At 49.8% G+C, this 25,692-nt stretch overlaps 1 long non-coding RNA gene and 2 pseudogenes across 1 annotated transcript in view; 2 read left to right on the top strand and 1 right to left on the bottom strand.

Moving 5' to 3' along the window:
• Window positions 1-25,692, top strand: part of LOC144111374 (uncharacterized) — a 323,266-nt gene that overhangs the window by 86,316 nt on the left and 211,258 nt on the right. The window lies entirely within an intron of this gene.
• On the top strand, window positions 3,242-4,821 carry LOC144110819 (uncharacterized; annotated as a pseudogene).
• On the bottom strand, window positions 7,385-14,246 carry LOC144110820 (uncharacterized; annotated as a pseudogene).

The raw sequence follows: 25,692 nt of genomic DNA on the forward strand, positions 1-25,692 counted from the left end.
TGTTGATGTTCTGATATACTGAGTGAAAGAATTTTGAGATACGTGTACATATAATACCAGGCAACATTGGGGCCTGCCTACTTTCTTTGAAGAAGCTTCACCAACAACCGCAACACCTCGTAACCAGCCGAAACGCTCTCTAGTACCCAACTCCCAAACTGTTAAAGCCGGCGGCTGCGCTGAGAGAGGGAGGAGGCGCCGCAGCAGGTGTTAATTGCGCGCTCTCAAACACTGAAATACCATCCGAAACTTTAGAATCGGACGAAGACGCTGAGAGAGGCAAGAGGCGCAGCAGCACGCGTTAATCTGCATGCGCACAAGCACATAAATACCCTAATCCGAAACTTCAGAAGAGAGCTGGGGCGATGAGGACCGAGACACCACAGCGCGCTATAATCTGCACACTCACAAGCAATTAAAACACCTAAATATGGAACTTTAGAAATGGGCTGAGGAACGAGACACTACAGCACGCTTTAACCTGTACGCTCAGAAACAATGAAATACCCAAATCCAAAACATTAGAAGTGGGCGCGCTGCGCAAGTGCTGCGAAATCCACATCGAATAAAGCAAAAGGTTCACCACGCTGCGACAGTAATTTGGCAGTGTTAAAGTGTCGTGCGCATCCACTGGTATATCTGTTGAGAGCCGTTGCGAACTCTCTCGCGCACGTGTGTCCGTGAAAAACCATTATAACACGTAAAGGGCAAGCATACTCGCATATGCGCTTTGGGGTTAGCATACTAGCAAGTATGTGATAAAACGCGGTCACAATAAAAGGGTGCTCACCTGAAATTTCACTCCAGAAAGGTCGATGATGCCTCCCAACACGGGGCATGACGTGACTGCTTCTGTCAAGCACGAAAATGAGCCTTCCCGGATTGTGAACGTCCTCCTTGCATTCACATGTGGAGCAGAAACCATGACGCGCACAGGAGGCATTTCTGCGCCGCAAGAGTCCGATGGGGCTCAAAAGCACTCTACCACAAAAAACTTGCGCTGTCACCGTCCGTCACCACCAAGCGCATCACTCAGCGTGACAAGGACGGAATGGCGAACCGCGGGCGCCGCGGGCGGGAAGAGCGTCACGTGATCAGCGATGCGAATAACGACCGCTGCGTCCGCAGCGCCGTGCACATGTCCGTTCATGTGTCCGTCTGTTTCTCTGAAGGAGCAAGAGGTAGCGCTAGCCTATTACATAACCGCGAAAGTTCTTTTTTTTTGTAACATCAGCAGTTATCAAATTTATTGTTGCAGGTAGTATTTTATGATTTTTTAAAACAATCATGAGTTTCAGAAGTACCCACATTTGAGCAAGTAGGGTCTGTCAGAGGGAAGATCGGCATGCTGGACGCGAGGTAGCGCTACATTATTACACAATGTGGGGGGAGAGAGAGAAAGGAAAGACCGGAGGCCTCTGGGATCCCTCATGCTGCAGGCATTGTCTGAAGGAGGCACTGACTAAAAAAAAAAAATAGACAAGGCGCGCAGAGAGAAAAAATGGCGAGCCTCAAGCGGCGCGGTGAACAGCTGCGCGTATTTCTTCTTCGGCAAGTGCACCAGTGAAAGGATTTTAGCCGCATGCAATATAGCATGTGATTGTCGTGCTCAGCGTCTCGGGGCGGACCGTCGTTCACTGAAAGCGCGTGGAGTTCGTTTCGGCATCATCGGCGGTGACGGAGGATACCGAAACCATATCGCATCACTGCAAGTTTTTTTTTTGCTGTAATCGAAGAGAAGGCGACAAACTTCAAGCAGCAAGGAATTTCACGACTGCGGAACCAGTGCAACATATTTGTCATTGGAACAGATTGCAAGGTATGTTAATATAGACTATATACATGCACGACGCGACGTTGTTGGTGCTGTCTGCTTAAAAATACTGCTTGTAAGAGCGACGAGGAGTGCGGCAAACAGATTTCAGCCTCATTTTTTTTGTGTGTGTGTGGGGCAATGTGTTAGCATTCTGCTTTCGATTGGGTATTACAGTGGTTCGCATCCTGAATGCGTTATTCTCCACGTATTAGTTTTTACACCAGAGGATGGCGCCTTCCGGAATTCCGAGGCAAAATGCTGAAGAGAGCGCTGTTTACAATGCACTCGGAGGAATACAAGCTCACTAGTTAAGCTGGTACAGCTGCCAAAGTCCAGAGGCAGAGCTCTTTGTTCAGCTAACGAGACATGTAACCTTTCGTAGGCATGTAGCCTTCTATAGGCATGTATAGAGACATGTAGCTTGTCTGGCTTTCATAGAAATTGTAAAGCCATATCATTTGTTATGGGGCCGCGCGAAAGGCAATAGCGGTTATAGCGTGGTTTTGAAATCCGCTCAGTGACAGCGCTGAACATCAGTTGCGCGTTCATGCGCGGCACAGGGCTTCGCTGTGCGAAACAGCACATCGCACCACCTGTGTAGTTGTAGTTTAAGGTGCAACACGTGTTCGGGTTCCGAGCGCGCGCCGTTCGCTTCCTCAGCCTCCACGCGTTGATTCCGTCTTTTGCAAGTATCTGCAACAGCTTGTTCTTGGTTGCTCTGATGTATTCTTGTGAAGGGGATACTGGGCACGGGTTAGTATCCTGCAGCATCCACGCTTTTTCCTATGTCGCTCTAGCGCTGTTCTCCTTTCCATGCATCTGATCCGCACCACTTTTTCGAGCGACGTCCGCTTTCTTTTACTTGCGCTTCGCTCCTTAAGTGAAACACTAGCCGAAAACGTCCGTTCACGGCCAGGCTCGAGGAGCGGAAAGCGCGCGCTCGCCTCGAGACAGGTCGTGGCTTTTTGTGGTTGTCTTCTTTGTGCGAGGTTCAGCGAGTTGCAGTAGCCGAAAACGCCCGTTCACGGCTGGGCTCGAGGAGCGGAAAGCGCGCGCTCGCCTCGAGACAGGTCGTGGCTTGTTGTGGTCGTCTTCTTTGTGCGAGGTTCAGCGAGTTGCAGTAGCCGAAATCGCCCGTTCACGGCCGGGCTCGAGGAGCGGAAAGCGCGCACTCGCCTCGAGACAGGTCGTGGCTCGTTGTGGTTGTCTTCTTTGTGCGAGGTTCAGCGAGTTGCAGTAGACGAAAAGGTTCGGTGGCTTCGTCTTGCGAGAATGGCGGTGGTGAGGCCGGAAGTTATGTTAACTTAAATTTTTTTGCCTAGCACATGATATATTTCTTATAATACCTCTTACTTTGCATAGCTTCATACAAAGAGCTGAGTAAAACCAATACTAATCAAAACATGTGCTTTGTTTGTTTTGCACATGCCAGGCATCCGCTTTTTTCGTTGCCCTAGGTGTGACTGCCAGAGGTTTTCCTTGAGATGCCTTTTCAGGCACCTGTGGCTAATGCATGGACACGAGGCAAACTGGGTGTGTGGCCTAAATGGCTGCATGAATACTTTCAAAGTCTTCACTTCATACAAGAGACATGTGTACAGGAATCATGCTGAAATGATTAAAAGAGAAACAGCAGCGATGGTTGCACCACAACTTCCTCTCGACCAAGGACAGAGTGAGTGTGCTCCATTGGAAGACATTGAAGAAACGCCCCCAAAGGATGGAGACCAGGACAAGGCGCAGAGTGAGAGAAGTGAATATGTGAAGCAACTGGCAATGCTGCTACTTAATTGGAAAGAAGGAAGGAGGCTGACAGAGTCGACCGTGGATGAAATAGCAAATGACGTGATTTCTTTTCTTAAATCTGTTATTGAAGACGGGTACTCCACCACAGAAGAGATCGCAAATGTCAAACAGCTCTTATGCAGCCCTGAAACTGAGCAGCTCTTGACACTGCATGGCAGGTTTATGTACTGGAAAATGCATCTGTCACTTGTTGAACCCTGTACTGTGGTGCTAGGAAGGAAAAATGGGAAGATTGATAGCATGCAGTATGTGCCCTTGTGCAAAGTCCTCCAAATTCTTCTTGAAAAGCCTTCATTTTCAGACAATTTCAATGGTTACTTGAAACATAGTACCCATTTGTGCTCTGTGTTTGATGGAAAGGCTTTTCGTGAACATACATTCTTTGCTGGTAATGACACTAAGATTTGCATACAACTGTACAGTGATGAATTTGAAGTCTGCAACCCTCTGGGCAGCAAACGAGGAAAGCATAAGATAATGGCAGTGTACTTCTCACTGCTTAATTTCAGCAAACGTTTACGATCAACTTTGTCGCACATTCACTTGGCTCTTTTAGTTGAAGACAAACATGTGAAAACATATGGCATGCTGCAATTCTTGCACCACTGCTTGAAGATATTCACAGTTTGGAAAGTGATGGCGTATTTGTTAATGAAAGCCGTGTGAAAGGGTTCATCTGTGTCTTTACCGGTGACAACCTTTCTACCCATAGGATTGGTGGCTTTCAGCAAAGTTTCTGTCATGGTAGAAATTGTAGGTTCTGCATGGCACTTCACCATGAAATGACGTACAAATATCTGGAGAGTGATCTTTCACTTCGCACACCAGCAGGACATCAACACCACATAAATATGTTGAATGCGGGCCTGCCAACTGGGCCACTGTACGGAGTTAAGCAAGCGTTTGCTATCACTAGTCAGGGATTCAATCCAACGCAGCACTTTCCCCCTGATGTTATGCATGATATGCATGAGGGTGTCATACCGTTTGTACTTAAACACATTTCTTCTTTAATTTCACAAGGTTTCTTTTCTCTTGACCAGTTGAACAAATCAATTGCTCATTGGAGGTATGATCCAAGGGAAATGCGAAATAAGCCAGAAGCCATCCAAAAGCAGTTTTTGCAAGGAAAGGCCACCATGAAAGGCTCAGCTTCAGAGAATTTCTGCCTCTTTCGCCACCTAGCCTTTTTTGTTTGAGAGTGTGTACCATTGGACAATGAAATTTGGCATCTCTACTTGCTTCTCCGCGAAATCATGGACATAATAATGTGCCCAGAAATTTCTGTTTCATTGATTGCTTACTTGCAGAGGAAGATTCACTTCTTTCTTCTGGACATCAAGGCCTTGTTTCCAGCCGTGACTTTTCCTTGTAAGATGCACTATGATTCATTATCCATCTTGCATTGAAAATTTTGGGCCTTTGACTGGGCTTTGGGCAATGCGATTTGAAGCAAAGCATCAATATTTTAAGGACATTGCTCGCAGAATACACAATTCTAAGAACCTCGCCTATACCTTGGCTGTAAGGCACCAATATTTTCAGTGTTTCTCAGTGGCAGTGGAGGCCAGCAAAACAGCGCCAGACACAACCAAATGTTTGCCTGTCATTTCTGCAAACCTCCCTGAAAAAATCAAGCAGTTCATTTCTGAGCATAACCTTGAAACTACTCATTCATACACTGTAAGCTCAGTTTGTATGGATGGGAAGACATACGAGGCCGGATGTGTTGTGGAATATGTCTGTAATGATTCCCTGCCAAGTTTTGTTCAACTCCGTGAAATATTTTACATCAACAAGGTATTGCTGCTGTTGGGGAGACTGCTTGAAACTATTTACTTTGATGAGCACTTTCACGTCTATGTTGTGTCTGCTACTCAAGAAGATAAAGTGTTAACCTCTGTGCCCAGCTTTGACACAGAAGTGATGTACATGCAAGAGCACAGGGGACGCACTGTTTTGAATGCACGTCACTCATTGCTTTACTGATTTCTGAATTGTTTTTATCAACTTCCTGCCATATTCGGTGCCTTCATACTTTCATTGTGAAAATCCAGGACACGGCAATTTTTAAGCTTTCATCATTTGAAATCCTTAATTGTCTGCTGCATGCTTCTACATATGCATTGCACTTACTGAACTTTTTTCATTATCACATGTTCTTCAATTACAGTTTTATTTTTTCTGTGAATGTTTGTATGTATTATGTTGCGTTTGGTCTTGATTCCACTTCTTATGGTTCAGTTTTCTGGTGAATAAAATCATTTTTATCGAAATAGATTTCGTCAATTTTCATCTGTACTGTTAGGTGAGGCCCTCAGATTATATTGTTTTTTACAATAATGACAGAAGATAAATGCAAGGCTCTTAAATATCACAAAACAGTTAAGAGATGTAATCGAGGAAAAATGTTTTGTGAGTTGTTCAGCGTAAGTGATTCTGGCAGACTGGTAGTGCGCATATATGTTACACGATCCCAAAAACTGCTTGAGAAAAACACTTGTGTTTAGAATGGCAAGTGAAAAAACTGCCAACTAAATGTAAAGATATGGACATCTGTTCGAACTAATGTTAAATATTGGTTCTTTATCAGTGGCTGCCGCTTTCTTAGTTATATCTCTGGTACACACGAGCCTTACAAGCCAATGCATATATAAATATATGGTCATTTTATGTAGCCTTCTTACACCCTTTCTACACCCTACACAAAATGAAGGGTGCTTGGAGGAACAGCACCCTTTTAGACAGTGATGGAGGGTGTATATGGTAAAATAAGGGTGTCATAAAGGTGCTCCAAAGGGTGCATATTACCGGAGCATCTTTTTAGCACCCTTAAGGGTGTAAAATTTTTTACTGTGCAAGTCGTTGACGTAGACCGGCTTTGGTGTTCGGGGTCCGGCGGGCAGCGGAAGGGGTCCGTGGGGCAGTTAGGTAAAGTCCGGCAGCGAGACTCGCTGCTTAGGCGTGCTACCCTCTCCGCAGATGGCAGTGCGCTGCCGTGACGTCACGTCAGTGCTGGGGCGGAAATGAGCAGAGTCGCGGGGATGCCTTCTCTCCACATTCCTGGTGGCCAACGCGCCCGTGTAAGTCACGGTCGCCGCTGGCGCGGGGGACGAGGAGGGGATACCAGTGTATCCCACATCCTCCCCTCCTTAAGAAGCCTCCCGAACACAGAAACAGGCACAAAAAGCTTTACTAAATTTCAGTGGACCATAGGTCCAGGTCCATCTCTAGCCCCCCCCGCTGGCGTGGCCCCTGGTTCCATGTCGGGCGCCGGCAGTTCCGCAGCCGCCAGCGCAGGGGCCGGCCGCTTGGGGTCCGGGTTCCGGGTCTCGTCACTCGGGGCAGGAGGCACCGCTGCCGAAGACGGAGGAGCCACCGCGGCCGAGGACTGCGAGCCAAGGCTCGGCTCCGGCGGGCCACTGGCGTGGCAGGCGGCTACCTGCAGAAGCCACTCAGTGAACTCGGCCTCGCGCCCCGCTCGCGCCAGCATCTGACGGGCCGCGGCGCTGGGAGTGGCCCGCCGCTGGATGTAGATCGTCCCGGGTCGTGGCCCCGCGCGTCCTCTGGTCGTGCAGGTCCCCCGCCTTGTGGGCTTTCTCGTGCAGCATCACGGCCCCACACGGGCACAGCAGGGTTCCTGGGGGCAGGGGTAGGGACACGCCCTCGGCCCGCTGGTCCGCGTCGGCGACGGTGCGCCCCCGGAATACGTTAAACAGCCTGGCCGGGGGGCGTGAGCCTCTTCGCCCTCTCCTGCCGCTTTCACGGCCGCCACGAGGCGTAGCCCACCGGCGCGTCCGTTCCGGCTCGGTACGTCCACGTGGCCACGTCCCGGGGCGGCTGGCGCGGGGCCTGCGCTGCTGGCGGCTCCGGGCCTCGGGCTGGCGGGGTGGACATCAGGCGGTGGCAGAGTGGCGAGCGAGCCGGCGAGTGACCCAAGGTGGCGGGGGAAGCCTGGCGGTGGTGCGGCGATTGCCCGAAGAGGGGGCCCAAGTGCCTCGGGCCAGCACGCCCGGGGCCCGGTGGGGTGGCCGCCGGGTGACGGCGATGCGGCGAGGGGTGCATTGGGCTTCGGCCGGACGTTGAGGGTGACCGCCGGCACTTGGGTTGTGCCTGCTTCTTCATCTGCGTCGGGGAAAAGGTCGACCCAGACGTAACCAACTACCAAAGCGCGTGCTACGTAGCTGTTCGACCCTCACGAGAGTCATGAGGGTTAGCGCAAGTCAGTCTTGCGTGCAACTGATCGGCATGAGCGGCCCGTACGTTCATGCATCTAACGAGACTGCCTGCCGACTCGCACCCTCGCTCTAGGCTGCGCAGGCAGATTCTGTTTCTGCTTAGGGCGCAAGTTATAGCGGGACGCGGGGCTCGCCGGCTGATCGTGGTGCTCGTTATCCGAATGCGGCGCGGGTCGGGCTGTGTCCTCTACCCACTCATCTCGCTGCACGTAGCGTTTCGCGTCGCCTACGTGCACCGGTCTGCCTGTCGGTTTCGACCGCAAGTCCTCAAGCCTGTAAATGAGCGAGGAAAGTTTCGCACGTGGAACGGCCCGATCCATTTCAGCGCCAACGAGGCCGCAAACTGTTTGCTAGCGTCGCTGAGAACGTGCTGGCGTCGAAGCACCAGATCGCCCACTTCGTAGTGAACATCCCGGTGCGAGCGGTCGTACTGTGCTTTCTGCTGCGCCCTAGCGGTGCTCAGGTTGCGGCGAGCCTTGCGTAAGGCCTCCGTCATCTTAGCGCGCAGCTGCGTCGCGTACTCAGCTCGTGCTGACGAAGCGACTGGCGTCTTCCTGCTGTCCGATAAAATCCGGTCCATCGGATTTAGCAGCTCTCTACCCAGATTGAGAGAAGATGGCGCATACCCAGTCGAGCGGTTAACGGTCGAACGCAAAGCAAACGGGATCTCCGGCAGATAGGAGTCCCAATCTTTGTGCTTCTCAGAGTACGCGACAAGCAAGTGCTTAACGTTGCGATTGACTCGTTCCGTGGGGTTCGACTGAGCATGATAGGTGGTCGTTTTCTTGTGCTTAATGCTGAGTGCAGCGCACGAATCAACGAACTCCTTCGCAGTGAAGTAGGACGCGTTGTCCGTTATCAGCTGCTCTGGGAAACCGGACCTGGTGAATACGTCCATCAGCTTCTCCATGATCACTCGTGCCGTCAGCTTTCTAAGGGGGAAAAGTTCAACCCACCTGCTGAAATGATCCGTGACCACCAGCAGGAACTTGCTCCTACTCGGTGTCATAGGATACGGTCCCATGATGTCACATGCCGCGATTTGCCAGGGAGTCTTGCTGTTAATCGGGTGCATGAGGCCGTGTGGTCGTCCGCCTCGGGGCTTCACACTTTGGCACACATGGCACGAGCGGGCGTAGCGTATTACGTCCTTTTTCATGCCAAGCCAGGTAGCAAAGCGACACAACTTAGTGTAAGTCTTGGGGCCGCTTGCATGCCCAGCGATGCACGAGTCGTGAAAGTAGCGTAACAGTGCTGCTCTCAATACTCGCGGTATCACCACCTTGAACGCCTCGTTTGTGTCGTTCTCGGAGGGGATATACCTCAGCAGGACGCCGTCGGAATCCAGCAGATACGAATCCATCGCGCTCACAGCACTACCAGCTGTTTCCGAGCGCTCCGCACCGACAGCAAAACCAGCTGTCTCTGTGTGCGCGGCGGCCCTGCCGCCCGGCTCCTGGAGCCCGTCGAACACCTTTCGACAAAACTGATCCTTCTGCTGAGCTTCGAGCAGTTCCTTTCTGCTGAACACGATCCCCACGGAACTCGCGTAGTCCACGTGGTTCACGCTCTCGCCCTGGATCAACGGTTGGTCCGCGTTCCTTACATGGGCTACTGCTCGGGTCAGTCCCTCGCTCTCTCCGGCTGTCGGGCTGTCGGTCGCGTGACCTTCCTCGCACTGGACAGGCGCTCGCGAGAGTGCGTCAGCCACAGCGTTGTTTTCCCCTTTGCGGTAGCGCACGGTGAAGTCTTAACGCTGCAGCAACAGGGACCAACGCGCTAGGCGGCCGCTCGGCTCGCTGAGTCGTCTCAGCCAGGTGAGCGCCATGTGATCCGTCTCGATCACAAATGCCACCCCATCGACGTAGCAGTCGAAACTATCGCGAGACATTCGTTCTCTGTCACCGAGTAGTTTCTCTCTGCCGGCGTCAACGAACGGCTCGCGCAAGCTACCGGACGGAGAACGCCTTCATGCTCCTGAAGCAACACTGCTCCTAAGCCCAGGTCGCTTGCGTCGGTTTGAATCACAAACTCTCTGTTTAGGTCGGGTAGCTGCAACTGAGCCGTGTCAGCGAGCACTCTCCTCTTTCTCGTGACCCCAACTCCAGCGCTCGCCTTTCTTCAAAAGCTTTGTCAAAGGCGCCTGCAGCGCTGCGCAATCTGGGATGAACTGGCGATGAAAGTTCGCCATTCCCAGGAAGCGCCTGAGACCGGCTATATCTGTGGGCGACGGAAACTTAAGCAAAGCCTCAAGCTTATCGTCGCACCCCGATCGAAAATTCCACCAGGCCTTATTTGGTGTTAACACCAGGGTGGAAATTCAGACACGGTTCTAGTGTTTCCGGGTTGGTGTTTCTCGGCTGGTGTTCTTGGGATTGAGAAACCCACTAGGCCGTGTCTGGTAACACCAGAAGACACGGGCTGGTGCTTCCGGCCAACGAGCATAAAAATCCCCCAGGCCGTGTCTGGTGTTTCTATGCATGCAGGCATACAGGCTCATGATACGAGCCTGCAGCTTATGCCCTACTGCCGCTATGCGGTTGTCAGAAGCATTCGGTACGTATGGCGAGACATAATGGAGAATTATATGGAGAAAGTTGCACAGGGAAAAAATTCCATGCCACTTCTCTGATGAAAAACATGCAATTTTCTGTTTTCACAAAATACTTAATTTATTTTGGTGGCCTCTGTCGCCGCGGCTCACATGCTTTTTGAGACAGCCACAGTCTTATATTTTTTGCCGCCTTCGTCAACTCCTCCTGTGTGCAGCCCTTGTTTGTTGCATAATGGTTGAAGAATACTGCATAGAAAAGAAAAATTAATGCATCAGGAGTGTTAGAATGACTCACAGGTGGATGATCTAGGCACTAGTTTATTTGCCTGCGCTACACTAAAACGCAGCTATTAAAAAAAAATGGAGGGGTCACTTAAGCTCTGCCTGCTTAGAAGCCTTTCGTAGTTTCTTCTTTATTTAACGAAAACATCTTCGACGAAAGTTCGTCTGGTTGGGTTTTTCAGATAGCTGACAGAAAACTGACAACCAATATTTTAACTTTACCAAACGTTTCGGGACCAACTCGATCCCTTCTTCAGCGACACACCACAAGATGCACCTGTTCACACGTAAAAAAAATTGGAGGGGCTTAAGCACCGCCTTAAGGGTATGATATGGCTTCGTTAATGTGTTAATGCCCATAAATGCGGAATTAGTAATTCTTGACTTTACACTCAGAGACCCCTGGGAGTCTTCATACCACTCCTCGCACAGTGTTACAATGGTTAAGCGATGTGCCACTGCCCTGCGACGGCAGGTGCTGCCATTTTTTCACACTGCCATTTTGTCACAACACAGGCAAAGTTTTTAGTCGGCGGTGGCGGGCGGCCCACTGCCTGGGGGTTAAAACGCGATTTTGCCCTCGAGGCTGAAAAAGTTTTCCAGCTCTCCGTCAAGAACTGCGTCCGACCCCCTGGTGGCGGGCGGCCCGCCGCCGCCTAGTAAACACATCTATATTATGACGTCACGGAATTATTATGCGTATTATCCAAAGAACTAATGAAGCTATGAAATTAAAACTCATATTTTACGAATCGGCATTGAGAGTAGAACATCTTAGAACCAAGATGAACCCCCTGGGCCAAAATTTGGAGGTCACGTGACCTTTATGACGTCATAACTAATTGCCTAATTATGATAGGACCAAACAAATTACATTTTTGAAATGAGCACAAAATTTGTAATACGATAGGTATCCTACTTATCTCATGTTATGGTTAGGCTTAACATTGTGACGTCACAACAGTTTTTAGGCGGCGGCGGCGGGCGGCCCGCTGCCTGGGGGTTAGAACGCGATTTTGCCCTCGAGGCTGAAAAAGTTTTCCAGCTCCGGGGAGAACTGCGTCCGACCCCTCGGAGGCGAGCGGCCCGCCGCCGCCGACTAAAAATTTTTCCATGTGCTGTGACGTCACAATGTTAACCCTAATCATAATTAATAGTAATTAACAATGAAATAAGTGAGGTATCTATCGTGTTCGAAATTTTGTGCTGATTTTAAAAATGTAATTCATTTGCCTCTAACCATGTTAATTATTTAATTATTACATACAACAAATAGTGCCATCTATGCACATGCATGATAACTATTAGTGTCTCACACTGTGGATAGGCGGCGCTACTTGTTATTATGAAAGAAATACAATGTTTGGCAATGGATCATTTTTATTGCAACATTAAAACATCGATACATATACACATATATATATACACATGTCACACAAATAATCTTTCATATACACAAATATATATACATGTCATACAAATAATCTTTCATATACACAAATATATATATATATATAATATACATGTCACACAACAACCAATCTTCCATTTGTTTTGCTCCAGTTATACGCAGCATATATCATGCAATACCGACTCGCACCATCGACGCCATTTTCTACATCAATAGCCACGTTTAAAGAAATTAGCATTTCTTGGAAAGTTACAACGGTCATGTTTATGAGTTTTGCACCCTTCAAAATCTTCTTTTTAGAAAATTGAGACGTCGTGTCATCGTTGTAACCTATGATATAAGGCGTCACGACGTGGCGTCTCAACGTGCATGCAATTTTCACGTTCAGTGGTTTGTCTCTGCTGCACATTTTACTGTCTTTGGAAAGTTGTGCAAATGCATTCTCGGTGTTGCAGATGATGACGTCGCAACTTTCATATTCTTCGCAATCGCTGTAAATGGGGTGTTTAGACTGCTTCGCATTATTTCTGTCAACTCGGGAACGCTTTGCATCCGGCATCAAACTCTGAGACCTCGGCGCTTCTTGCCGATTTCGGGCTTCTTTTCAATTTGTGCCTCTTCATCGTTGTCTTCATCATCATCATCTTCTTCTTCAAATACATTGGTCACATTGAATTGATCTTTGGGAATAGTGGCACTTTGTTGCGTGGCATCGGGATCACATGGCAGCGAAAAGAAAATGTCCCCGGATTTCAATCCATTTTTCACGCAAAAACTAGTTATCACCTTGAGCTTTGCGCCTTCCTGTGCCCTTTTTTCACCGTGATATTGTTTCATTTTTCTCTTGTATTCAATGACGTTTTGATTAATGGAATGATCCAACAGGCACAGTCCGGTGTTCTTCACGTGGTAAGAATATGGCGATTGGTGGAATCTCGAAGTCACGCTCAGCAACATGTCGTTGCTTTGATCCGCACGCACCGGAGTCGTGCTGTACAAAGCCAGCAATCCCGATGGTCGTGGGAGTGGAGGTGGCAGATCCTTGTTTGCCTCTTCTTGCTGGTTCAACATGCGACACATTGCCCGCCTAATCACATTTTCTCTGCCAATGGCTTTGCTTCGGCGGTTGTCGTGATACATGTACACGTACACTGTGGGATCTCTAACCGTGTGCGAGCCCATTCGAGACACGTGCCCCAGGGCCTGAAACATGGTGGCACATTCGTACGTGGGGAATCCCCCGAGAATGTGCTTGTGATTGACGTTACGCAGCGTGTGTCCCTCGCAGAAGAAAAAGTTGGGGACCATCACCACCGCCCCGTTGTAATGGTTGTTCTATATGTCTCTGGTCTTGATCAGCCTGGACGACGGGTCGTCCGGCTGCACAAAGAGCACTTCCATGCCGTTCCAGTTGAACTTGCGAAGGGCAGTTTCGACTTTGGGTCTGCGCATGGCATCCAAAACTCGCTCCCGCATTTCGTATCTGTACGTGACAACAAAATGCTTATCGTTGGGATATTGGGCGATTTCCGACAGCAGCCGACGTACCACACACGCATCCGAGGCGTTGTTGATTGCTCTTGCGTAGACCTTGCGACCGCCGGGTGTCAGGTTCGTGGGGAAATTGTACGGTTCCGTGTTGCACGCCCTGCCCTGTGCTCTGTACTCCGGCCAGCAGCAGCCGATTGTTGGGAATTCCGACGGCTTCAACAAATTCCTCACGTCCACTATATTTGGGATCGTCCATCCGCCGGTTTCGTTCACAAACCGCAGTGTAGTCATGTACACGTGCTGGAGAAATGACGGCGTTGGTATGACCAGTCGCTTCCCAAAATATGCTTCCGCGTCTTCTTTCGTTCCAATTGACATATCAAAGACATTGACCTATTGCATCAATTCTTTGTCATACTTGGTCAAAAATGGGGTGGCGGTCCCACACACAAATATCCTGTTCTTGGTGTTGTGGGCGAGCATCTGAATAGTGTGTCTTGCAAACATTTTATACCCCTCGTCATCGTCCAGGGTAGACTTCCTTCTTTTTCTCGTCGCGTGAAACAGGTTGCTTGCAGATTCGGCAACGTTAGACGCGGCTGCCGTAGAGGTTGATGCTGACGATGTGGTGGGTGCATCATCTCCCATGGCCTGTCGTTTTTCGCGACGCATCCTCTGTTTCATCAGCATCTGCTGCTTGAGCTGTTTCTGTAAAATTTGAAGCTGTTGCTGCTGTAGCGGGTTCAATGGCCCCGTTGACCTCTCGCTCGACGTTAACAACGCTATCATATCTGGCAGCAAATCTGATCTGGATATTAGAGTGTGGAATTTGTCTATGAAATATCCATACATGTCAACGTCTTCGTCCGTGGTACACACACCCCCTTCGTGGATGCGCTTGACAAACTCTTTTCTCGTATAAATTTGGACCACGTTTTTACTCTGGTTGTTTGAGGACGTGCCGCAAAACGTTGAACTCACGCTTGTCTGTTGCTTCTGCTGCTGTTGAATCTGCTTAGCCACTCCTTATTTGCCTTCGCGACCCTCTTCTTCTTCTTCTTCGTTTTCACCACCACGCGAAACTCGAGGTTTGTAATATTTTTTTCTCGACGCCTTTCCGTGCGCGGGCAATACCGTTCCATACGTGACTTGCTTGCAACCAGACAGACCTGCACGCGGAGTAATTATTGAACACGCTTTCACAGCATTCAACAATTTACCCGTTAGCATCACATGCTCGGTTCTGCGAGGAGCCTGATAAATGTCACTCCCAAAAACTCTTTGATACTCACGTTCCGTATCACCAATTAATGCGGGTCTCGGCACTATAACAATCACTTTGGTAATCATCCCCGTGTCTAACAAAGTTTTCATAACAAGAGCACCTTTGCGAGTCTTTCCCGATCCGGTAGGGTAAAGTAAAAACATTTCTTTGATGGTGGGATCGGCGTTGTACGCTCGCATTATGTGGTCCATGTCATCGTTCTCAAAAATCACTCTACCTTGCTGCTGCTGCTGCTTGCTAGAGGGCGGCAGTTGTCGATATTGTTCTTTTCCCACAGCACCGTTCACCACAACACCATGCACTACTTCATCACAATCTGCTGCTGACGAAACCGACATCTTGACCGCGCACCGTCATGAACTATTTTCTCGTTGTTGTAGCATTGGCAGAGGAGATCACCGGACACATAGTTCGGCTGTTATTGGTGAACTGGCCGCTTATCGCCTGGCTATATTGTTATAACCACGCCCATTCATAGATGGCGTACCCTTATCATGCAGCAATAGATTGCAACTGGGCAATCCATAAACAATAGCCAAGACAAAACATTCATTTAATGTTCTTTTATTAACATCATCAAATACTTACAAATAAATATTTTTACAATATTTACATTAGATATATACACTATTTTTACATTAGTGAATCTTTTTTTCAGATTCCCACGTCAAAATATCTTTATGCAGTTTGTGATTCTTTGAGAGTTCAAACTCACATCCAACCATAAATTCCATCAACAAATCAAAAAAGGCTTTGTTTGTCAATTTATAAATACCGAAATGCGCCATAACAAACTCAGTCATAAATTTGCATCGTTTCCTTCAGCAGTGCCATTACAATTTGGTGAGCAAATGAATATGGAAGTGCATTGGCCTCACCGGACAAAAAATTTACATAGCAGGTTATTGCGTGTATTATATAATTGCAGTAATATACCGCTTCGCACGAGCGTTTAGTTAAATCTCCAAGTTGTTTCGATTTAATGGCGGTCATGCAAATATTTGCATCCGATTGTGCAGGCGTGGTAAATAACTCGATAACCTCATTAACGTCATGCTCGTTTGTTTTCAAATAAGTGCAAATATTGCGAGGAATTTTCTTTAGCCTGCGAGAAGGAAAATGCTTTTTCGCACACAACAACAACTCCCGAGCTCTCTGAACATCATTTCTAAATGGTTCACACATTGCATCTGGTACATTATTTTTGGGTGCCACCTCAGTCCCATCAGATTGCGGTGGCGGCGGCGTCGATGGCACTGGTGATGACACTTCAACATCTCAGGGTACTTGAGTGGATATCGCTTCTTCAGATCGTGGTGATGATGATGACGGTACTTGAACCTCTCCGAGTGCTTGTGTGGACGTCTCCTCAATGCCCCCTTCAGCTCTCATGGGCGACACCCCCACGGTGGCATCGGTTTGTTTGATTTCCTGCATGGAGACCTCGGGCTATGCCGCTGACACGGGTACTACGAAGACGTCGGACGATGCTGCCGACACGGGTACTGCAGAGACCTCGGGCGATGCTGCCGACACGGGTACTGCAGAGACCTCGGGCGATGCTGCTGACACGGGTACTGCAGAGACATCGGGTGATGCTGCCGACACGGGTACTGCAGAGACCTCGGGCGACACCTCCAAAATCATGGGCATTGGCAGTTCTTCTTGAGACTTGGATGGCAACATTGATGACAGAAGCGGCTCTGGTGGTGTGACTTTCAATGTTTGAAAATTTACAGGCACAGACACAAACAAGTTGCTCTGCTGCTCTTGAAAATCTAACAATTCTTGCATGCTCATTTGCACAGTTTGTTCTCCTAACTGGACCAGGCTAAGCCGGTTAAGAACAATCTCTTGTATGTCATTCAGCACAAGTTGAACATACTGGTCCGATGGGCATTGTTGTTGCTCGGGTGGCGCAAGTTCGATTTGAGCATGCTGGTCCAATGGGCATGGCTGTTGCTCTAGCTCGCCTGGTTCCAGTACGAGTTGTTCTAGCGTGGGTTGTTCCAGATTCTAAGCTTTGTGTTTCGCTCTCGTCTGTCAAACCCTGCGTCCAGCTAATGTTCGTTGACTGTGTCTGCACAGAGTCTAAGCTTTGCGTTTCGCTCTCGCCTGCCGAACCCTGCGTCACACTGTCGAACTTGTCTGTGGATTGAGATTTGAGACATGCCATCAATATTCTTCTTAACGCGTCAATGTTTGCGGTCGTTTGCTCGTTGTCTTCCGCCGGCGTCTGCGGCGATGCCGGAGGAGAACCAAAGAGATCTAGACGTTGCGTGCTAACGCCAAGGAGAATCGTTCAAACGCGAAAGCAGCTTCTGCCGAGGCGCAACCTCGTTGGCGCTTTCGTCGTACTCTTGCCAGGCACCACCGCCGCTCCAGAAAGACAAAGCGATCTTGCAATCATTTGGAGGAAACTGACACGTTGCAAACGGCGAAAAAGGCGACGTCGCTGGAGAAGCGGACTGCCAAACATCGCCGCTGCTGAATGGTGATGCAGCACTTGTGGGACGGAATGTAGCCCACCACGGTCATACCCACGCTGTCGTTTACGAGCAATTCCACGAATATGGGTGTGAGGACGACTTGTAGCGACGACGCACACTTGCCTTCCGGGTCGGTCGTCGCCGGGATTGTGGCCACCTTGCAGCGCAGGGCCACTTGTTCCGTGCGCGCAATGAGGTACTCCTTGTCAAAGAGCTTGTACATGGACTTGACAGACTCTCGTGCTCGGTCCGAGTGGTCCCCGGCAAAGAGGAGCACGTTGGGCTTGCAGGTATAGTTGCCGGGGAATATCTGGTACGCCACCGACGTTCGCTTCCACTCGCAGGCCGCGGAAATAAAGTCTCTGTACGGCTCCATCCAGTACGGCGGCTTTGAAAATCGAGCGGTTTGAAAACGCGCAAACCGCGCTTCAGGTACGCGCATCCGCGGACCGTCAAAGTCGAGCAAGTGGTTGTACAGCTCGGCCATCTTCGGCGTGCGGCGTCCTTTTCTTTTCTTGCTTCCCGAACAGGCGCGCTTGCAAGTCGTGTTCTTTTTGGCTGCCTACACTGCCGCTCTTTAAAGAGCGGCCTCGCTTACCGGAGAGAGATAGAGAGAGGGGAAGGGCTGGCAGGCGCGCTCGCTCGTTCGTGGTATGCAACCTTGGCGCCGTCTGTCTTTTTGGCGTCGCACACGCATAGATTGTTAACGAAGATGTGCGTTAAAAAAAAAAGAAGGTTTGGCAAGCACCGCTTACAGAAACCCGTTAGTTAGTGAACCAAGCAGACGAGACAGACGGGAAAGTGCGAAACGTCCTTATTGCATACTTAATCTCTTCGCTTCTTTTCGCCTCTTTCGGAACGCGTAATAGCGCTTTCGCTGCTTTCTTCGCCCGTCCCCGGAGCGCACACGGTTGGGACACGATTTGGGTCACCTAACGTTCACGTGGGACGAGTTCTCGTCTTCCATCATGGCCGATTCGAAAATGCTTTCACTGGGCGACGCCAATCTCGGCCACGTGGAAACGAAGGTGTAAGGATCGTCCGCGGTGTCCTCGTCTTCCCAATGTGCGCCACCGACGAGAGGGTGAAGTGCAGCTTGCGCCGGTGCAGAGTTTGCACTCTGTGCATCTGCTGACTCGGTCTCTTTGTGTTGGGATTCAAGAAACTCGAGTAATATTCTTTTTAAAGCGTCAATGTTGGCCGCCGTTTGGTCGTTGTCTTTGACCGGCGTCTGCGGCGATGCCGGAGGAGGACCAAAGAGGTCCAGACGTTGCGGCGTGCTACTCCAAGTAGTATCGCTCAGACGCGACCAACCAGCGTCCGTGTTGGCGCTTTCGTTGTGCTCTTGCCAGGCACCAACGCCTTCTTCGTGGACGTGAGTGCCGTGAGGGGACACTTCTCTCTGGTCCGCAGCCGTTGGAACAGCTGCAAAGGAATCGTACGTACACGGGATGACAGTATTGTGGGGGCATACTTCCAACTGCTGCTCCGTAACCCCTGAAGCAGCAGCAAAGGAATCGTACACACCTGCGCACACCTCGCTCGTCCGGGCATCGATGCCTTTCGATGGAGGCGTATCGTAGTGCGCACAGGCTGCGCTCACGGTCCCATCTTGGGCCTCAAACGATGGCCAGTCGCCATAGGGGTTGTTGCGTCGTCGTCGTCACAGCATTGCTTGCGATCACCTTGGCGACGGCAAAGACTGCCACTAGCTCCTGCGTAGGTCGCAGGAGAATAAATAGCGTTTCAGAGTCCAGCCGCCCTCGCCTCTCTCATTATCTTCTTTCTCTTTTTCCGCGACGGCGCCAATGTCTTCCCAACGTTTGCAACCGACGAGAGGGTGGAGTGCAGCTTGCGCATGCGAAAGGACTGCAGAATTGGGAGGACTCTTCCACGGTGCCCAACGTTCATTCTCCGTGTCCAACGTTATAACGCGGCAAGTTTCCACCTCGACCGAACAAGGCCATAAAGAGGACCTCTGGGAATATTCGCATTCGCTCTCGTCGGTCGTGAACGTCTTTGCGTCCGAGGGCGCCCCGTTTTCGGTTGTGGTGCACCCCGAGTCGTTGCCACTCTCAGACTGCGAGAGTCTCCCAATTGCGATTCTTCGTCGCTATCGCAATGAATGTCGTGCTCGTAACAAACTCTCGCGTCATAGCCTTTCCCCGCAGAATCGCGTAGGACTGAGTAGCAGTCTTCGATCGAGCTTTGCGAAGAGCACCCTCGGTCTGCCGCCGGTCCAACCGAACTCGGCGCAGAGTCGTCAGTGTCTTCTACCACGGCCGCTCGATCTCCAGCGGCCTGCCGAAAGCGCCTCACGGCCTGTGATGGCGGAAGTACCAGCTTGCGCCGCTGCGGCGGCCGTGGCGCTGGCTATCGGTGAAGGAGTAGAAGCGCTGGCGGCGCAGTGTGCGCATTTGTAACGGAATCGTTGCCTGCAGTTTTATGGTGTATGCACTGCCCGTCGCGGTATGCACTGGGCCTCAGAGCCCTGTGAGTTAGGGCTCCGAAATTTAATAAAAATTACATTTCGATCTACTGGTTCTTTATCCTGTAGTATTCATAATGGTATAAAGTAGGGAACGGGGTTGCCGGGTATAATTTCACACCTTTGGAAACGCAAATAAAATGATCACGGTCGCGTACGCGGATGTTTGTCGATATCCGCGTGGTCGGTAAATTTCGCAGCACACAAAGCTATGCAGAACACGCAACTGAGATTGACATAACGACTAATGACATTGTTTTTTCCACGCATGCTCAACTCATGCCCTTTGTTTACGGCACAGACGCACTTATTGCTTTTTTCGAAGAAAGTGCGCCCTCAGATAACCAGAAATGTTTTTTTACTCAGTATTGTTGATGTATATAAAAGATGGCGAGCAGTAACGATTTTTCGTACATTTCCGCTTATGCAGGACATAAATACATGTAACGTGACGGCGAGCCGAAGACTGGACTACACGGCGAGTGGCCATGGCATGATTTAATGGTGCTGGGCCTTGCGCGAGCGCTCCTGTACTCACCACTCCTCGCTCTGTAGTCTCGTAGTTTGCGACAATATTGTGAATTATGTCAAGGAGGAGGGGCTAAAGGCGAACCATGTGTCTCCTCACGAGACTTTCAGCACATCTGACAACAGCACAAGGATACTTCGTGTACCTTTGATACAGTAATAAATATATGCAGCATACAAAAATGAAAGCTAGAAACACTTTAATAAGACCACTCGTCCAACATGTGCTCTCTATAGACGCAAGACTTTTCGGGACAGAGGCTTCCGCGAAAGTTTCAGGATACTTTCCAGCGAGCTATTCACGTCTCCTGCCCAGTTGGCTAGGAGTGGCCTCAACAGCTTCTTAACAAAGATCTCACAAAGTTCTTCACAGTGTTGTGGGTAAATGCAGTCTTTGCACCACATCACGGGGCAGTCCTTCAAGCGAGGAAGCACGGCATTGGAAAGAAGTTTGGAAATACGTGCACAACGACGAAGCTTTGCTGACATAAGGGCCCTCTCGACGAACGTGCAGATGAGCTTGCACAGCCATACAGCTTCAGGGCGCGCATAACTCAGACCTCCTTGGTCAAGGCCGGACACGAACTTGTATGCTCCGTCACGTGAAGGCTTTCCTGTAAGCAGCAGCTTACACTCGGGGCATGTGACCTGAAAAAGTAATCACGTGCATAATCACCGTAATCACCGTAGTCTGCACAAGGTGCGCAGATGGCCCTGGTTGGCGAGGCGACGTCGCAGTCCACATAGTCCACGCATGTCTCGTTCCTCCGGGCATCGACGCTTTTCGGTGGAGGCGCACCGTAGCACATGCAATTCGTGTACATAGTCGTGTACCTATTCCGGTGTCATTGAAATGGGGAGCAGCACGCAGCATGATGTTAATCAAAATAGGAAATAAAGGATTATGAGTGCACATAAAAGTGTCAAAATCATGCATGAACATGCAGATATTGCAGCTTGTGAGCACACTACTAAAAAATAAGTCCACATCTATGCGAACTCGAAAGGGCCGACTCCCGTTTACAAATGCATCTTAGCGTTACTTATGAAAACAGGCAGGCAGTGCATTAAATTACATTTCACAACTGACTAAAAGGCTACGAACGAATGCCAGCTTTTTTCTCATGGCTGCGTGAAGCAAACAATACTGGTAAAACTCGGACTGCATAGAACATCTGCATGCACTGGAAAAATAAACCCTGAGGAGCCTACAGTAGTGTGCGCGTGGCCTAGTGCAATATACACTTATATGCTTATCTGTCTAAAATACACATAGAAAATGCGAGCTTGCAGAAGCGCAACAAAGAGCGGTCGTGTGCGAATCATAGCAATCGTATGATGTGTGGTCTGCGCGGCGACAAAAACCCGAGTTTCTGACAAGCTACGCCGTCCCGCTGGGTGGCAAGAAAAATTTGCTTTACGACAAAGCACACGTAGTGTCATGTAGTTAAAAAAATTGCAGCTCAAAAAAAAAAGCTCGCAATCCAAGAGTTCTCTACAACTAGTGTCCTTGCTTACCAGTGGCATAGTTTTTTCGCAGGGTGTCTCTAACTTCTTCCCAAAGGGCTCTTTGCATGTCTGGTTTCTGAAGTTATTGTCCTTGATATGCCATCCCACAGTACTGGCCGCTTTGCAACTTCAGCAATTAACAGTTCAATAAATCCCTCGCGTGACATGTTCACGGTTGCACGTGCAGCATATAAACACTGGTCTGTGTGCATGCTTTTTTGTACCAGGCCTCTACTGGTCTCATGGCAACGCCGGGCCATCATTGGTTAAGATGCGGTGCTGCCATGTCGCCGGCGCGAAAATTTCCGTCCTGCCTGAACCTCGCCGCTCCGGCCGCCCTGTGTGTACGGACAGGAAGGCCATCGCACAGAGAGCATGGACCCCTCAAGCTGATACCTATGGCTGCAAAGGATTAGCTTTTTCTCCCCTGCACTTGCCGGGTTGGAGTGGGGACACGAGTGTCCTGCTTGAAGCCCCATTGGTTTTGTTGCTGGCAGGGGCGTGCTTCTTCGGAACAGGCGACATGTGGAGAGGATGGCAAAGACAGCGGCACTGTCTGATCTTTTGTGCGAGTCCTTCAGAGTCGGCAGAACCTAATGCTTCGTGCCCGACATGGTCGGCACCCCCTTCATACTGGCGTGTGTGGTCGCCCACCCCAGAAGCTGGCACTGGCTGTTCTCATACAGCTGCACAGGGTCGGGGCGCAGCTTGTGCTCCTGGTACAGCACCAATGTAGATTTAGCTTCTAAGGCCCTGCACCACATATCGCACTCAATCTCCGCTACCCGCTGCCTCACTTCGACTTTCCATCTGGTTGCAGTGTCTGCTGCCACGGGGTGCTTAAAGAAGCTGAACTTCTCCAGCTGGTACACCCGCTTGGCCCAGTTCATTCGAATGCATGTAGCCACCATGTAGTCGAACTCTCTATGCGCCCACCGTTCGAGTGACAAGAGTAGGCGACGACGCAATGCCATGAAGATGGGCTATCCCATCTCGCCCTGGATTGCTTTGACGGCAACCTCGCACTGCCGCCTCCTTACGAGCGTAGTCGCCGAGAGGCAAATCATGGCGTTTGTGAATGTCAGCGCAGATAGTCCACCAGCTTCCAAAGGTCACGCGCCATTCAATATCGGCTGCGGCCCACAGACAGGCGTCGGAGGATGCACTGGCCCCGAACAGCACTCTTGCGGAGTGCGGCCTTGTAGCTCGTGTAGATGCCCTCCTTGGCAATGAGGGTCACTCCGAAGTATCAATAAGCAGAGCAGATGAGCAGCTTGTCTCCTCCTAGGGTCACCTCGGCTTTGTCAGTGCTCTGCCCTGCCATTAGGACTACCGCAGTTTTCTTCACGCTGAACTGCAGCCCAAGCAGCCAGAGCTCGTCATGGCAGATGTCCTTCCACGATGTCAACTGTGGTCAAGACCCTTTCCCCAAGCATCTCACCCTAGAAGAGCCACAGTTGGTCAAGACCCGTTTTCCAAGCATCTCACCCTAGAAGAGCCGAGCACCAGGCTGGGGGAAATCTTGTACCCATTAAAAAACCGGTGGGTACCCGGCGGCACTGGGAATTGAACCCAGCACTTTCCAAAGGCGCGAGGCAGATGCTTTACCACAAGGCCAAGGTCGATGTCCTAGTGGGGCAGTTGGTGAGCTGGCATCAGGTGATGTCGAACCAGCTCTCCCACAGCTCCGTACATTGCAGGTAGGGTGGCTTGAGGGCCCCATAGGGGGGTTGGAATATATAATTTTTTTCGGACATTTATTGCCATCAAGCGGCTACCATAGCCAACTAGCACAGGTTAACATCTTCAAAAAATAGTGACTGTAGCACCAACTAGGGAGGCCACATGTACCGCATTGCTAGCTTTGCTTAAGGCGGGGGACAACAAAGTTGCTTAAAACAGCCTAAAAGGGCACCACAGCACAAAGGGGACTTGGGAGCATTGTATGGAGGACCCTATTCTCAGAAGAAAAAGGGGCAATTCTGAGACCAGGGCAGAGGGGTGAATGCCTCTAAACACCCACCCCCCCCATCTCACCTCCTTGTCTCCCCACGCACTTGTAGAGGTCCACCAATTTGGAAGAAAAGGCTGCTATAATGCACTATAAGGTTGCTGCAGCTAGTGGAGCTAATCTGGCTTGACTGCATCTGCTCGCTCGAGCCGAATCGCACTTATTTATTATTTATAATTGCAGTCGGCCTCTTTTTATACAAAAGTTGCAGAGGATTCTTAAGCTTCGCCTTAAGAGTTGACACGATAGCCCCTGCTTTTGTTATTATTTATTTTCTTTTTAAAGTGGTCACCTTTTTCTTTTTAAAACTTTCATCCTTCAATCCTCTCACTACAGTGTCACTGACCCGCAGTTTAGCGTTCTCTGAAAAAGAGGCATTGTGCCCTTTCTAACAGCCACAAAGCACAATGCAACGTCAAAAGCTGGTGGCAGTCGACCAGTGATCCGCACCAGTGATCAGCCCGTGTCTTTCCACCCCTCACTCCCGGCCAGCACACAAAGTAGAGCACCTGCAGGCTGCCTATACAAAACAAGCTCACTGAGCTATTGTAGTTGGGAGCCAGAGTAGCGTGGTTTCCATGAAAACCCAGAACTGGCAACACTGAATTTTAGTGGGCATCGGCAAGGCGTACCTCAAAGGATGTCCCCACCCGAAGCAAATTGGCACATGTAGCCTCCCAAGCACCAGCATTTGTTTTCGGAATTGACTTCTAGAAAGAAAATCAGTCTCGAAACTTTATGGACAAAGAACAAAGGTACTCATAAATGTACCAACTGGTGTGTTGCAGATCGCACAAGTTCTTGGTCACGTGAACATGGTGGGACTTGGAAAAGCTGACCTGCTTGCCTGTGGTACAGCCACTACAGGCACCCATCATGTCCTGGCCAGAGAACAACCACTCCAAAGTGAGGCGTGGCCACATTGAGGTGCATGGTTGAAGGCATTAAATTTATCCCGAATTAAAATGCACCCATCATGTCCTGGCCAGGAAACAACCACTCCAAAGTTAGGCGGGGTCACATTGAGGTGCATGGTTCAAGGCATTAAATTTATTCCGAAATAAAATGCCTATTTTTTGAGCAAACTAAAACATCAAAAAAGGTGTCCACTTTTATCAGAGCTCTATTCGGAACATTTATTTGGTTTGCATTTAGGCATGGCAGGCAAGAGAGTATGCTGGAACGCCAAACCAGCTAGGCATATAAAATCAAAGCCACACCTGAATTCATGTATAATAAAACAGGAGTACAGTGCATGCAGAAATAAAATGGTTGTACTCTTGAGCTCTCACGTGCCTCAGAAGCAATCTCTACATTGCTCTACTATACATGGAAGCAGCACACATGGACGCACTTTGAATGCGAACTGGCTTGGTTCTAGAAAAACATATGCAGGAGAGAGCAGTGCGGTTCCTGCTGCCTTTTTGTAAAGCATGGGGTGGCTCTTCCAAGTCAATGTGTGCTGCTTTATGCATGCTGTTGTCACATGAAGTGCATAGCCAGTAAACCATGTCGGCACTTTACAAGGTGCCTGGCACTGTGCACACTTCAAACAATTGCATCTAGTTTTCTTCGAAGTTAATAAATATTCTTTGGAAGTGTGCTGGCGCGCACTGAATGCGAACTGGCTTGGTTCTAGAAAAACATAAGCAGGAGAGAGCAGTGCGGTTCCTGCTGCCTTTTTGTAAAGCATGGGGTGGCTCTTCCAAGTCAATGTGTGCTGCTTTATGCATGCTGTTGTCACATGAAGTGCATAGCCAGTAAACCTTGTCGGCACTTTACAA

Source organism: Amblyomma americanum, chromosome 11 (assembly GCF_052857255.1).
Source record: "Amblyomma americanum isolate KBUSLIRL-KWMA chromosome 11, ASM5285725v1, whole genome shotgun sequence".
In the NCBI taxonomy this organism is placed as follows: Eukaryota; Metazoa; Arthropoda; class Arachnida; order Ixodida; family Ixodidae; genus Amblyomma; species Amblyomma americanum.